The sequence below is a fragment of the Coptis chinensis genome, chromosome 1 (assembly GCF_015680905.1).
Source record: "Coptis chinensis isolate HL-2020 chromosome 1, ASM1568090v1, whole genome shotgun sequence".
Classification (NCBI taxonomy): Eukaryota; Viridiplantae; Streptophyta; class Magnoliopsida; order Ranunculales; family Ranunculaceae; genus Coptis; species Coptis chinensis.
In genome coordinates this window covers 83,387,470-83,404,063 of record NC_141456.1, presented here as the reverse complement: position 1 = coordinate 83,404,063, position 16,594 = coordinate 83,387,470, and the positions used below count along the sequence as shown (strand labels likewise).

General features: G+C 38.1%; 1 pseudogene; it reads right to left on the bottom strand.

The window, feature by feature from the left end:
* Nucleotides 1–14,895: 14,895 nt before the first annotated feature.
* Nucleotides 14,896–15,315, bottom strand: LOC147525508 (small ribosomal subunit protein eS12 pseudogene; annotated as a pseudogene).
* Between the last annotated feature and the right edge of the window lie 1,279 nt (nucleotides 15,316–16,594).

Here is a 16,594-nt window from a genome sequence, read left to right as displayed (position 1 = left end):
GCCTATAAAAACCTGCATGGCCTAGAAAGGCTCTAATATCACGGACAGTCCGTGGTTTAGGTAGAGTCGCTATCTTATCTAGTTTGGCCTTATCTACTTCGATGCCATCACTAGATACAATGTGACCTAGTACTATGCCCTTTTCACCATGAAATGACACTTTTCCCGTTTTAAAAGCGAGGCTCTTTTCTTCACACCTTGTCAAAACCTTAGACAGGTTAGACAAACAGTCTGTGAAGGAGTCTCCATAGATAGAAAAATCATCCATGAAAACTTCCATAAAGCGCTCTACCATGTCACTAAATATATGAAGCAAAACACATTTGGAAGGTTCGGGGAGCATTACAAAGGCCAAAAGGCATTCGTTTATAGGCATACGTTCCAAAGGGACATGTGAAGGTAGTCTTTTCTTGGTCATCAATATCAATAATAATCTGAAAATAGCCTGAGTAGCCATCCAGAAAACAATTAAAAGCATGACTAGCTAGGCGTTCGAGCATTTGATCTATAAAAGGTAAAGGAAAGTGATCCTTTCGTGTCATAGCATTTAAACATCTGTAATCAATACAGATCCTCCATTTCATAGGACCTTGTGTGACAACATAGTCACCCTTTCCGTTACGAACCATGGTAACTCCTGATTTCTTTGGAACTACATGAATGGGGCTGACCCATTCGCTATCAGAGATTGGGTATATGATACCCGCATCGAGTAATCGTAAGACTTCTTCCCTAACCACCTCTTTCATGGCAGGGTTCAAGCGACGTTGAGGTTCGCGAGAAGTCTTCGCGTTATCCTCCAAATGGATACAATGAGTGCAAACATTAGGGTCAATTCCCTTAATGTCAGCTAGGGACCAACCAATCGCAGACCGATGTTCCCTAATCACCTAGATTAAACGTGTCTCTTCATCCTTAGATAACAGAGAAGATATAATTACCAGATGATTACCATCCGGATCAAGTTGTATATATTTTAACTCTGGGGGAAGGGGTTTAAGCACTGGGGTGGAAGGAAAATCACTAGATGTTTCGTCGGGGTCTTCATTTTGCATAATGAAGACTTGCTTAGGTAGCAAGTCTTCATACTCAGTATAAGGAGCAACCGAAGGGTCTACAACTTGTGTGGACTCAAGGATGGTGTTGACTTCCTCTAAGTAGGAGTCATTTACAAAATCTGACTTTCCAAAGGAAAGGAATTTGTACATATTGTTTTCAGGAAACGTGTTGTTAAAATAATCTTGAGCTAAGCTCTCGATCATGCTAACCTCCCCATCTATAGACGAATCTGGTAATTGTTTCATCATCTTGAAAACATTTACCTCAACTGTGAGATGGCCAAAAGATAAGGACATCTTACCATCGCGGCAATTAATAAGTGCGTTGGCAGTTGCTAAAAAGGGCCGCCCTAAGATGATCGGTACAGAGTCATTAGCGACTTCTGTATCGAGGATAACAAAATCAGCAGGATAGTAGAAATCCTGAACCTTAACAAGCACGTTTTCCACTACACCCTTAGGATACTTAATTGACATGTCCGCTAATTGCAACGTTATTTTTGTAGGTTGCATTTCCTGTAGACCTATTTGTTTATACAAGTAACGGGGAGTAAGTTAACACTTCGCCCGTGTAATAATAAAGCGGTCGTCATGTGGGAATCTCCTAAGGTGCATTTTACAGTAGGACGACCAGGGTCCTTGTACTTAACAATTCCATTATTTTTGGATAAAGTTGGGAATTGTTCAGTTAAAAAGGCGTCTTTAGGTATGTTGGTTTTACGCCTAGTAGTGCACAACTCTTTAAGAAACTTAGCGTGATTAGGTAGCTTTTTAATAGCTTCGAGAAAAGGAAGGTTTATCGTTAGATTCTTGAAAACGTTCCTAATCTCCTCAAAGTTTGTATCCCTGGTTAGCATGGCTAATTTTGGAGGGAACGGTGGTTTAGCTCTATATTTAGTGTATGGCTCGACTTGATGTGTAACCTTGGCTTTCTGTTTCTTAGGTTGTGGTTTAACTGGTACCTCTACAGTGGTAGGCTCTTCAGTTTCTACTTCGGTATCTAGTTCGATATCCGATGTAGGGAGTACTGATGGGGTAACTATAGGCATAGTTACTTTGTTATCAACCACTCTTCCCGAACGGAGAGTGGTGATGGTATTCAGGTCACCTACTATTGTTGTTTCCGTACTAGTATTACCGTTTACCTCAAAGGCTTTGTTTGTTGTTTTAGGGTTTGGTATAGCTTGTCCCGAAACGCCCTTATACGGTTGGGCTTTTTCTCTTGGGGTAACTGTTGTATGCCCCGATTTATGGATTGTAATATCTGTTGGTTTGATTGAGTCATTGATTGGAAAAGTTGTTGGGTAACTGTATAAAGGCGTCGATCACGGTCCGGTTATTGTAGGTGTAATAGTCATAGGTGGTGCGATTTGGAACTATCTTGATTATTTATGGGTGGGTTTTGATAGTTACTATTGTTAACCGGAACGAGACCTCTATTGGTATTATAACTATTATAATTATTCTGACCTTGTGCTACACCTTGTCGTGGTTGCGCTTGGTTGTTATAATTATTATAAGTTCCTTGACCTTGTCCCTGTCCTTGCCTAGGTGGAGCTTGATTATAGTTGTTTGCTTGCCTAACATTTTGGTTATTAAAGCCTGGAGTTGTAACTTGTTGATTGTTTCGCCAACTAAAGTTGGGATGTTGTCTCCATGGGGCATTAGGAATAGGATAGTTATTAATGGAGCAAACATTATCTTGCTCTACTTGTTGTTGTTCATAGGCGAGAGGACAATAGGAGTCAGGGTGCTCAGGACTCAAACAGAAATTACATGGGTTGGAGTTGACATTCATGACGGGAATAGGCTTTTGTTGAATAGAAATAGCCTCTACCTTTTTAGTTAGAGATTCGATTAAATTTTTAAGTTCTGGATCGGGTTTCATCTCAAACATACCGGTGGCCTTAACTGTTGAAGAAGAACTAGCAGAGCGGGGGATATCATCACTCCCCAATTGTTATTTCATTTAGTTTGTTCTTCTAAAAATTTGTAAGCCTCCGAGGCTCCTTTACTTAGGAAACTACCCCCATTCATTATGTCAAGGACTTCTTTATGGTGATGTTGAAGTCCTTTGAAAAAGGCACGAACTAACGTGTCTTTTGCTAGGTTATGGTGTGGACACTCTATAGGCAGATCGGTGAAGCGATTCCAAGCCTCAGAAAATGATTCATGAGGGTTCTGTCGGAAGAAATGAATCTTGGATAGCATCTCATCCGTCTTTAGGGGTGGGTAAAAATGTTCCATAAATAGCTGAACAAGTTTAGCCCACGAGTCCACAGAGTTAGGTGCTTGGGCAGTTAACCAAGACGCTGCCTTATCGGCTAAAGTAAAGGGAAATACCCTCAGTTTAATTTATTCCGCACCAACCGTAGGATGATGGAATGTTGTAAGGACTTGTTCAATCCTACGCATGTGTTGGTAAGGTTTTTCATGGCCTAAACCATGGAAAACGGGTAACAAATTAAATATGTTTGGGGGGATTCGAAAATCCCCCACTGGGTCTGCTAGAACGATGCAAGATTTAGGGCTATCGCTCAAAGCTTTGTAAAAGTCGGAGAGAGGAGTCTCTCTTTCTTCAGCCATTATGTCGTATGGTTGGTGGGATAGTAGTTAGAGGTGTTGTGATTGGTATACTCGATATGTTTGTTTGTTGACGGTTAATTACGTTCGGTGTTTTTCTCCGACCAGACCTTAATCTCATGCAAGTCTAAGTCTAAACACGAAAACAATCCAAACAATCTTGATATTTAGTATGAACCTCTAACTGGAGATGCGAGGTATGGAAGAAAGGAATACATGATAGCGTCCTTGCTTCGCTTATGAATAGCGTCTTGTTTACGCGTGTTCAGTGTAAATAACAAGTTAGAAAACTGAAAAACTTAAAAAATCGAAGTTTGAAACAAACCTGTAGAAATCCGCAAAACTTTGCTTAGGCGCGAGTGCTTTCAGATAGAACGCGGTCGCTCCTTGTCCGATAAGTGGCGCAGGTCGGCTTGGGGGAAAAAATGGTCGCACTTTCGGCGCCCGAGTAAGTGTGAGGGCGGATCGCGCTCGTGTGCCAGACTATAGGGCGCAGGCGCGCTCCTTATAGGCGCGATCGTGCTCCGTGTAATTTTGTCCCGGAATTTTTTTCAACGCTGAAACGAATAACCACAGTATGAATCAAACAAGGGTGGGTGGGTTTAATGGGACTTAAAAATGACTAATTCTACTTTGAAAACAATGCTAAAGTGCAACTAAGATGGCAGCGGCGCCATTTGGTAATCGATAAAATTGAATAGTTTCCCTACGAAATGAACGATGAACTCAAAACGTAAGAAAACTAAACTATATTATGTGTCTATATTTATCAAAGTTTCTACTCTCAATCCTATGAGATATAGTGGAGTAGGAAGTTCGTTCCACTCTTAGTGCTCTAGCATGTAATATTTTCTAATCTAATTAATCGGTCTTTAAGTCAATGAGAGCTTTACGAAGGTGATATACTACGATACTTACTGAATTTGATTACTTGAATTTAACTACGAATGCTATGGAAATATGATTGTTTTGAATCTAGATAAAGGATTAGAGGGGAATTGAATCCACCTCGAATCCAACTTAATAACCTAGTATAGATTCTTGTATCTCGATTCTTACGTTCTTACGGCAAGAAATTTGAGTTCTAATCCCTAGTGTTCATGGCATTTCTACCGAGTACTAACTAGCATGTGAGGTCGTCCACCCATTCTCATGGCGAATCACGACCTTCTAGATTGGAATAGATTCTACAATGTTTCTACACTATACCACCAAGTTTTCATCAAGGCTTCATCAACCCCTCTAATGGAGGTTTTAGCCTTGAATCATTCCGCAATCATTCCCATATGAATCTAAACTACACATATTATCAAGATTCGAAATTTACTAATCTAAACTAAACAATGATTAAATTCTAATTAACAACTAAGAGATGGTAACCAACAATAATTAAAACTAGATCTAATAGATTGAAATAACACAATTTGAAATTGCTAAAATAACTATTTTATTTATCTAATCAATCAAGAACAATGATTCAAAGACTTAATCTAAAACAAGAATTGAAAATGGAACTAAAGCTTAATTTAATTAATGAAAACAGATCTAGAATTATCTATATTATTTTAGGTCTAACTAGCTACCATTAACAAAGAGCTAAGCTTTTGTTTTTATACTTTCAGATCCAAAAATCGTGCATGGGCTTGGAGCCATGTTTTGGGCCAGAGAATCAGGCCCAAAACCCAATTCTTTCAGTCCAAAAAGGCCTCTTCAGCTGCAGTTGGCTTCCACAGACTTTTCGTCCACTTCTGCTCCTCTGATTGGGTCAAGGCTTAGACCATTGGAAATCACTTTCCAATCCGGTCGTTTTGACATAAGGTAGGCCCAATTCCGAGGTCTGAGTCCAAAGATACGGCTTTCGGAAGTTCTGCTGACTTGTGTGCTGTTTCAGCCCGTGTCGACTTTTCAGCTTTTGACCGGGCTTTAGGAAGGCTTTATCTTCTTGAATCTTGGCCTTTAATCATGGAACTCCTTAGTAACCGACCTTTTGCTCCCTTATCTCACTAAAGTGGCACATTTCTGCACATAGTGGACTTTGAAGCCTGAAATGCATAAAAACACGTAATTAGTGTTAACTCTTAATTATTACTCACATAATTGGTCCAAAAGTATGACTGTTAAAGGGTTAAAACTACAGTTTTGGGCTCTTATCATCGCACTTTGCACATCGGCGTCCAGGAGAAGCCAAGCATCGATGTCGACGGACCAAAGGTTATGGAAATCGACACACTGGGGGCGTCATGGATGAAAGCATATATATCATACTTACTTTAGGGTAAAGTACCTGAGGATAAAAATGAAACCAGGAAAATCAAGTATTGAGTGCAAAGATATGTATTGAATGATAATTAGCTATATCGAAATAATCCAAGGGGTCCACATCTAAAGTGTATATCACATGAGGATGCACATTTAATCATTGCAGAACTCCATGAAGAAGAATGTGGAAACCATTCAGCTGGAAGATCATTTGCAAATAAAATCACAAGGCAAGCATATTTTTGGCCACAGATGCAAAGAGATTGTCTTCGTTATGCTAAAAAGTGCATGCAATGCCAAATACATGGAAAGGTTATACACGTTCCAGCTGAGGAGTTGCACTGTGTATCAAACCCATGACCTTTTGTGCTATGGGGCATGGACATTGTCGGTCATCTAGCACCTGGAAGAGGTAAAGGCGATTCATGCTCGCGGTCACAGACTATTTCACCAAGCGGGTAGAGGCCATAGCCTTACAACATATAAAGGAGCAAGATGTGATAAATTTTCTTTTCGAAAGAGTAATATGTCGATATAGGTTGTCATATGCCATTATATCGGATAATGGGCCACAATTCGAGGGAGGAAAAGTAAAAGGTTTCTTGGAATCATACAAGGTGAAGCACTTCACATCTGCGCCATATTATGCTCAGGGTAACGGGCAAGTAGAAGCAACAAATAAAACCATTATGGATAATATCAAGAAAAGCTGGAAGACAAGAACGGTCTCTTGGTGGATGAATTAAACAGCGTTCTATGGGCTTATAGAACAACACCTCGAACTGCCACGGGAGAATCTCCTTTTATATTAGCTTATGGAATGGAAGCAGTCACCCCATCAGAAATAGTGGTATCGACATCCAAAACCAGTCTTAACGACTGGCCAAAATAATGAAGTAATGACAGCAGAAGTCCTCAATATCGAGGAAACGAGAGATCAAGCAAGATTAAGGCTCGACACATAATATCGGCAGCTCATAAAAGCTTTCAACAAGAAAGTGAGAGAAAGACATTTTTAAGAAGGTGATTTGGTCTTGAAAGTGGTTACTCAACAAATAAAGAGAAAAGGGCAGGCAAACTGGCAGCAAGCTGGGATGGGCCATACATCATTCACAAAGTAGGAATCAATGGAGCTTACTACTTAAAAATGGCTGAGGGTGTAATATTACCAAAGCCTCAAAATGTAAGCAATTTGAAAGCATTTTATCAATAAAGAATATTCTAAGTATCATGATGTATTTTTGTTCGAAGATATGCATTCAATAAAGAGAGTGGTATTTCCAAAAGCAATATTTATACAAATATCACAGATCTTCGTATCTCTAGAATTTTATGTTCATAACAGGTCAAAGAAAAACCCTGGTGATCTGTAGATCCTTATCTCGATGCCAGGTCAAACAAAAACCCTGGTGATTTGTAGATCTTCATCTCAATGCTAGGTTAAACAATCCAATTTTTGGCAGCAATGTCGAGTTTGGGTCAAAAAATCCAGTTCTTGGCAACAATGTCAAGTTCGGGTAAAAAAATTCAGTTCTTGGCAGCAATGTCGAGTTCGGGTCAAAAAATTCAGTTCTTGGCAGCAATATCGAGTTCGGGTCAAAAAATCCAGTTCTTGGCAGCAATGTCAAGTTCGGGTCAAAAAATCCAGTTCTTGGCAGCAATGTCGAGTTTGGGTCAAAAAAATCTAGTTCTTGGCAGCAATGTCGAGTTTGGGGTCAAAAAATCCAGTTCTTGGCAGCAATATTGAGTTCGGGTCAAAAAATCCGGGTATTAGCAGAAATGTTGATATCAGGTCAAGATCGAGATGAAAATATTACAATATATGGTATCGTAGGCTCGATACCAGGTCAAAGAAAAAGGAGGCAGACACCTAAGGTATGTCACAATAAAGGATATTTTCTTTCTTATTTTTTAATGCTTAGGGGAATAGTATTGAATTTCAAATTTGTTCTTTTTAGATATTTGTAAATGCCATTTGATAGAGTTGTGCTGAAAACTTGATGTGGAAGCAAAGGTAGGGCGATAGTATTTTATTAAAAAGGAATAACATAAGCAACACAAGCATGTTACATATCGAAGGTGAAACTAAATAACATAAGGAAAAACATTAGTATTCATCTTCATCGTCATCCTCATCTTCATCTTCATCGTCATCCTCGTCATCACCATCAGTCGAAGACCCATCATTACCCTTTTCATAACAATACGGGTCTCGAAGCCATTCATCTTCATATTCTTCTTCATTTTCGTCTTCTTCTTTTTCTTTTTCTTTTTCTTTTTCTTCTTCTTGCTCTTCTTCATCATCTGAATATTCGGTGGTAGGACAGTCTGACCAATGAGGCCAGTTTGGGAGAACCATGAAAACAGTCAAAATAGTAAAAAAAATTGAGAGGAGAGACATTTTTTTTAGGATTGGGTAGTTTCAGTAAGAAGGTTATCAAAAGATGATTTGAAATCAGGTAGATGAAGGTCTTTTTATAGTAGTAAAAAATTATAAAAACGAGGAAATTTAAAGATAGTTAGCAAGAAAACGAGGGAATTTAATGGGGATTACTAAGAAAATGAGGAAGATTAATAAAAAGGTAATTTTTCGTTATCTGTGCGCGGGACAATTTTAGGTTTAAATGATAATTCAATAAAGGTTTAAATACATGTTGGGTTTTGAGCCAGTGGGTTAAATTTATTTATTATTGTTATATATGAATGTTTACATTGAATAAATGTTACAAGGTTTATTACCAAAATTGTATTCAAGCAAGGTGGCTAAGTTCGAATCCTGGTATCAATACCAGGTCAAAGAAAAAATTCTGGTGATTTGTAGATTCTCATCTCGATACCAAGTCAAAAATTAAGGTTCAAGACAAGGGTATCGAAAGTCGTTTTTTCGTTGCAAGATATTACTGAGTACCAATTGATATTGCTTTTAATTGGAGTAGTATCGAAAGTCGAATTTTCTTTTCAAAATATTACTAAGTACTAATTGATACTGCTTTTAATTGGAGTAGTATCGAAAGTTGAATTTTCTTTTCAAAATATTACTAAGTACCAATTGATACTGTTTTTAATTGGAGTAGTATCGAAAGTCGAATTTTCTTTTCAAACTATTACTAAGTACCAATTGATACTGCTTTTAATTGGAGTAGTATCGAAAGTTGAATTTTCTTTTCAAACTATTGCTAAGTACCAATTGAAACTATTTTTAATTAGAGTAGTATCGAAAGTCAAATTTTCTTTTCAAAATATTATTAAGTACCAATTGATACTCCTTATAATTGGAGTATTATCGAAAGACGGATTTTCTTTTCAAAATATTATTAAGTACCAATTGATACTACTTTTAATTGGAGTAGTACCGAAAGTCAAATTTTCTTTGCAAAATATTACTAAGTATCAATTGATACTATTTTTTAGTAGAGTGGTATCGAAAAATTAAATTTTCTCTTAATTTATGTTCCTAAAGGTTAAAAGTTACTAACATATATATTGTAAATATAAACAAACCAAAAGGAGCAAAAGAAATCTATTTCATATGTCGAGGGAAGTATAAGAAAATAAGGCAAAATAGAAAACTCATTGTTTCAATATTACAAATTGGAGAAATTTTCAGCTCGAGGTGGAGTCTTGGGGTTAACTGAGAATGTTGCATCTGGCCTCGAGATCTAAGTTGACACCGGCGAACATATCGATTCCCTCTAGGGCAGAGGGAGTAAGATGAAAGGTCCCAATATTGAGGGCTGGGATATCCACAGTCTCGCTGGGTTTATTTTTTCCCATGTCATCTTCATTGCTGGTTTTCTCAGTTTCGACGGCCTCAGATATAGGGGTAGCAGATACGACAACTCTTTTCTCAACATCAGGGTCAATAGTTTCAGACGGCATATCACTCTCAACATTATATTCAAGATTATACTGAGTAATAACAGGCGCAGGAAGATATTGTTTGAAGCTCTTCATAGTGGAAACACAATATTTCATATTGTCTTCAACTTCAATCAGCTCGAGATCTGCTTTTCTTAGTTCGGCCACCATTTCAGCTTTTTTGGCCAACAGTGCAGTTTTTTCTTTCTCAAAATGTGTTTTTTCCTCTTCGAGTTTCGTTTCCATATTAGCATAAGAGCTGCGCAATTTCTCTGTCAATAAGAGATTCTCGTCAATAAAGCTTTTCATGTTGGCTTTAGCAGATTGACAAGAGGTTTCGAAAGCATGGAGTTTGGTGGTGGTGAGAGCGTGGTTTTTCTTTTCTTTTTCAAGAGATTTTTGAAGTTGTTCTTTGTCTATTTTCAATTTTTCGATATCTTCCCTAAAAAGGCGAAAAGAAACCATATCGTGCTCAAACTGGCTGACCGCAGCAACTTTAGCCTGGAATCAAGAATACAGCAGATGAAGACATTATAAATAAGGGGCAAATCATTAGAAGAATAGGGCCAAAGGTATATACTTACTTTTTCTAGGGAAGAACACAAAATGTGAAATCGTTCAGTAGTGGGAATCTCAGCCATCGCTGATTGATCTCGAGGAAAAATTGTGTTCATAACGAGAGCCTTTCCAAGTCCAGGTGTCGGGGTGTCAGAAAATAGAGAAGCAGATTTCAAAACTCTTTTCTAGTTACGAAGGATAAAATCAACAACAAAAACTTCAGATGAAGAAGAGGAACTAGGAGCAGTGGATGGAGCAGTAGTTGGAATAGCTGAAGATTTTGAGGGAACAGAGACAGGTGCAATAGTGGTGGTAGTTTTTGTAGTCTTAGATACCTTCGTGGTTGGTGGCGCTTCAGTGGCACAAGGTTCTTTTCTTTTCTTTTGGGGAAGGCCAGTATCGAATTGTTTTTCTTTCGAAGGAATCGGAGCCTAGGAGGAACTACCACCTATTGATTTTTTCGTTTTCAGAAACTTGTTCATGGATTTGTCTTGATCGCGAGGAATGCGAGATGCCATATATGTGTACAATAAGCAGTGGTGATCAAACACATCTTTCAAAAGTGGATAATTATAGAAGTCTAGAATTTCTTGTTTGATTTTGGAAAAAAGATCTTCAGTCATATTAAAACCATTAATCATATAATCAAAACAACATCGAGGAGTGTTGTCAGGCAATTTAGAAGAATCCAATTTTTTTATAAATGTTTTTTCATAAGAACAAGGTCGTAATGAACATGGAGCAACTTTGGAAGGTATAACAGGTTGGGAAGGTGAAGGATCTTGACCTCAAAGCACATTACTCTTTAAGGTATATAAAGGAGCAACATAATTGTCGACATCTTGTAAATCGACATTCGAGGCTGGATTTTCATATTTATCAGCACCAGTTTGAGCAGTTATTTCTTCATCAGTGCCTCTTAGAAGATCTATTACTCTAGAAGATTCTCCATGAATTTTTGAAGTCACAGGTCTTAGTACTGAAACAAGGGTGCAAGGATAAGCCAGTCAGATATAAGGTCTGAGATGGAGTGTCAAAATTTTGTTTCAAGAGAGGGGGTCATAGATAACATACCTCTAAGATTAAAAACATGGTGTACCAAAGAGGGAACAGTGATAGAAGCAGATGACTCCCATTGACCAGATATAATGAGAGGATAGAGTGATCATCTAAAGTCACTATCACGATTCACTCTTATGATGTCCTGTCGGTTACTTCACTTCTTGGGATAAAAATAACCAGTAGGCTCATTGAAGCTGGATTTGTTTTTTTCAGTACGTTCGACAAAGGTATAGTGGTTCTGAATGTCGATAAGTCGGATTTTTTGGGATCTTCGTATATCAGGTTCAAGATAAGCATTATAATAATTACCAATATACATCAATCTCCAAAAATTGCCCGTGCCTTGGCCAGGAGAGATGGTCAAATAGTTCAATACTTCTCGATCGTGGTCAGTCAAAGGGAGTCGCAAACCAGTAGCTAGTTGCCCAACATTGATGATGATTGACTAGGCATCACCACTTTGGCATCTGGTCCCTTTCCTACATCCAGCATAATGTCGAAGAGTGACAATATTTGGTATTTGGTATACAGCTATAACTATTTCTAAGTTGGGTCTTTTTGGAAAGTGATGATTCAAACCACCACTCCATATGTTGTTATCTTCCATGATTTCACGCTCTGACTCCGATGTCACAGTCTCGAAAGGATGGCATGTTAAGCCATCAACAAGGTACGTTGGGCGCCAGGCTGGTTCATCAGTCTCAGTCCTTTGCAATGTCGAGGCTGAGGAAGAAGAGCTGGTTTGAGTTGCAGACTCGATTCCTTCATTCGACATGTCGGTATCACTAGAAACAATAAATTTTTTATTATAATTATATTCTCCATCGATACTACTATCGCTATACTCAATATAATTATATTGTATATTATTTTATATATATACACGTATCGAGTTTTTGTGGTGACAATGACCGGTTTCGAGGTGTGGATGTTTGTCTCAAAAGCATACGTTCTTGACGTCGAAGCCAGGATTGTTTTGAGATTGTTCACCTAAAATTAACACAAATTTTTCTCCTAGCCATACTGAAACAAATCAAAGATTATGATTCAAAAATCTAGTTAGTATAAGAGTTGTACAAATAAAATATTTAAGTTCAAACCCTAACCCTAACCCTAACTCTCTTAATTTAAGAAGAGGAACAAATGCGATATTAAAGATAAATAGATGAAAAGAGAAGTGGTTATGATAGCAAAAAGCATATTGAGGTTTTATTTTAACTAACCTGACAAGTTTGCAGGAAAATATGGTGAAGAAGACAGTAAATAATTCCAAGATGAAGCTTTTCAAATGTTGTTAATGGTGGTGGGATTTTAGTGTTTCAAGCTTTTGGGGCGAATAAGTGAAGAGAGAGAAAATGATAGCGAGTTTTATATTCGGTATTTTGAGACGGTTTTTCGTTTCTAATAGCAACCACTTGATAATTTGAATTTTGAATTTTAGTTTTCAGTTTGAAATTTTTTGTTTTTGCCCAATTGTTTCTCAAAGCATTCAAATTTTCGAGATTGAAATTTGAAAGTTTCGAGAGGGGGCGATGTCGTGGGCAAATATCGTCAACCCGATATTCCATCCCATATATCGTAAATAACTCAAAATATCAACATAAATGTTGATATCTCACACGTAAGTTCATATGTTACATGAACAAGCGGGAAAAGGAAGGAGAAGAAGGGGAATGGACACGCGTCAGGACAGGATTGGGCACCATTACAACTGGTGGACTATATAAAGTGATGATCAGGGGAAAGAAAGGAGATCGATTCGGAATTCATTAGCAAAATAATTGTAAAACCATAGCAAAACAAAGAGAGAGAGAGAGAGAGAGAGATTTGTAACCACCATAAACAATAAAACTTGAGTTTCATCTCTTTCTTATGATCATTTCAATTCAAACCAATTCAATTCGTTGATGATCTTAGTAAAAGATTCTTGATCACTACAAACACCACACTAACTTAAGTAGATTGAATCATGAGAGAGAGAGAGAGAGAGAGAGAGAGAGAGAGAGAGAGAGAAATCTTATTGATTGAAGTGTCTCTGAATGAGAGGAGGTTACCTTTATATATAACTAGGTAACCTCCTTTCCATGATAAATGATTATTAGGATAAACACCAAGATACAAGGATTACCAAGATAAACATATATGAGGAGGTGTCCCATATGGATTCAATGGTGGGCATCCATATAGGCCCACGAATTTCATAACAATCATCCCATTTTTTATACAACTGGGATCTAATTGCATTAAGATTGGAAATACCATCCAAACAACCATCTTTCTAGTGGGAAAAGCTAATAGTTTATGTTCCGATGTCTTTGATTGTATATTGAAATCTAATATTATTATTGCCTGTCGTGACAGGTGGAGTTGGTATATTTTGATCATGGGGGCATTATCCCATATGTCATCCGGGATCTGATGAAGTGTTGACATTGGTGTTTGTTCTCATTTTTGGCAGAGCTAAGCGGTGCAATTCTTGGAAGACATCATGTACCAGCTTAGGGACAATCACCTATATGCCCGCTAGTCTTGTACATTTTTTTTTTTTCGTTTCATAAGAAATAATTTTCTTGAATGTGGATCTTATATGTTCTTTACAAATTAGTCCAACAATTTCAAGTCATTCTTCCAAGTTGATTTTTACTTTATGTAGCACTTGGAAGGAATTCCCAATAGTGGCTTCTTTGTCAAAGTTTTAGTTCATCTTCTGACTTTATATTGAGAATAGTTCCTGGCTTCCTGCTACCTATAAGCACAATCATAAAATAACCAGTATAGGTGTAAATGTTATAGGTGTCAAATTTTGTATAAAATAAATTTCTTGGATAAAATGCGGAAAACATTTTGTAATAAGAAATGGGGAAATATCTCATGTTCGAGTACATAAAAGTTCTCTGATGATTTGATTTGAACTTTAGCACTTACAGAAGGAGTGAGTCAGAACTCAACTTTGAGTATCGTATTAGTAGTGATGGTAGCCGGAATAAAGCATTGCCTATACTGGTCGAAACTTGAATCCGAAATGAGTCCCATATCTATTATATATATGAAAAATAAATCTTATATTGAATAATCAAAATCATCTTAACATAATATTTGTTTAAAAATTGTTCTCATTTGTATTAACAAAAACTGTTTATAATGAAGCGATAACTCTTTTGGAATTAGCTTAATAAATATCTTGCATATATCAAAATTTCAAAACATGTAAACTCCATGAAGTTGTTCTTCCTTTTTTAGGATAAAATGCATACCCACTGGTAATTTCACTTCCAACTCAGTAATTATACTCAAAGAAACTGTACACAACCACAAATAATGTAATTATCCTTAATTCACATACTCCCTTGCCCTATGAGGTAGTAAAAGTGGGGGGGGTTCAGAGGAATTAGCATACCATAAATACTTCGAAACAGTTGCAATCGGTTCAAACATTTTTGTCTCAACTCTAAATATTCGTATTAAAATTACCTACGAAAAATCCCTTGTTTCTACCGAACAAAGAAATTTAACTCATTCAATGGGATTTGACATACTCCTGGACAATGTTAAGACCCTCGGGTTCTTCTCTATAATCCTTCATATCAACACACGAGCAACCGATCACTTTCCTTGCCTTTCCCTCGAAATCAATCTTGCATAACCCTACCCATTCTCCAAGAGTTTTTGCGCTTGGAACTGCAATCAAACTGACGTTGTTGTCAGCACAGAGTACTCTGACCAACTTAACATAGTCGGGTTGGTTGCTGTCCTCTGCAACTACACAGAGTTGAGCAGCATGTTTCTCAATCACCTTGGCACCTTCATGGATCCCTCGAGCAAGCCCATCGTGAGCCAATGATTTCTTCAAAACCAGCTGCAGTGCTGTCATTATATCCATTGGCTCGCCTAGAACTGGAGCAACAGTCTCAGCTGGTACACCCTCTTCGCCTGACATTTTTCCAAGGTATAAACAGTTCAAGTTAGTTGCGTCGATCAACATTTGTTGTTAAGTAGTGGTGTGGGTAGTAAAAGTGGTTAAGGAGGATGCAACCTCAATGTTTCCTTCACCACAACGTGCAGAAATGGTGTAAGTACCCTCCGTTCTCAAACATATCACTACAGCACGCGTATCCACACACTAGGTCGTATCTTCACAGCTCGTACATCACTAGGTCGTACCACGCCACCAGGACTCAGGTCGTCTCAAATATCAAACACAGCCATACATGGAAGCAAATGCTCTACCATGATCCTGAAGCTCAATTAACGCACCAATGAAGGAGACATTTACTTTTTAACAACAGAAGTAATGACGAATCATCAAGATAGCACAAAATATGGATCTACACTTGATAACGGCCTGGAGCAAATAAGGAAGGTCAGCTCAAACATCTATAAGTAGAGAGAGATAAACGACGTAAGGCTTGATTCAAGTTCACCCAAGAAACTTGATTCGTAGGCAACTCTTATTCCAAGAAAGAGTGTAGTCATTCCCTATCAACTTCAACATGAGGTCGTAGATACAAATCCACACCTCTACATTAGTACCGTCTACCGATTCGTTTCCTTGGGAAAAACACCCACACTATTTTCTCAAGCCCACGAAACTGGTTAGAAAATCACCATGGAAGAACAACTAAAAGCTCTAGTAAATCAAGTAAAGTTTCTCCACGAGTCATTTACCACGCTCCAGCAAGAGAACCAAGCTATGCGCGAGCAAACCACCTCCAACACCAACAACCTGGCTCCATATGCAATTAAAAACAACGCAGTCACAACCCTCACTACAATCACCAATCAACGACTAGAGGACTTTGCCCAACGGTTGGAGATGTCAAGCAAAAAAGCCAACGCAACCCAAATCATACAAAAGATGCTCCAGTCATACAAAGCGTCACCATTCACCAGATAAGTCAAGGACAAACATCCTCCCACTGATTTTATCCAACCAAAGTTCCTGTTGTACGGCGGAAGCTCATGTCTAGGCCATCACATAGCTCGTTTCAGCCAAATCCTGGCGCTCTACAGCGCTCCAGACTTTGACTACCTCAAATGCAAACTCTTTCCAGCCAGCTTGAAAGACGGAGCATTAGACTGGTTCTACACGTTAACTCCTGATTCAATCCACAACTCCAAAAAGTTGGCCGAGACATTAGCAGCAGAGTTCATCAAAAACAGGAAAAAACAAGCCAACGTAGACTCCTTGTTCCAGCTGAAGCAAGCACACGGCGAGA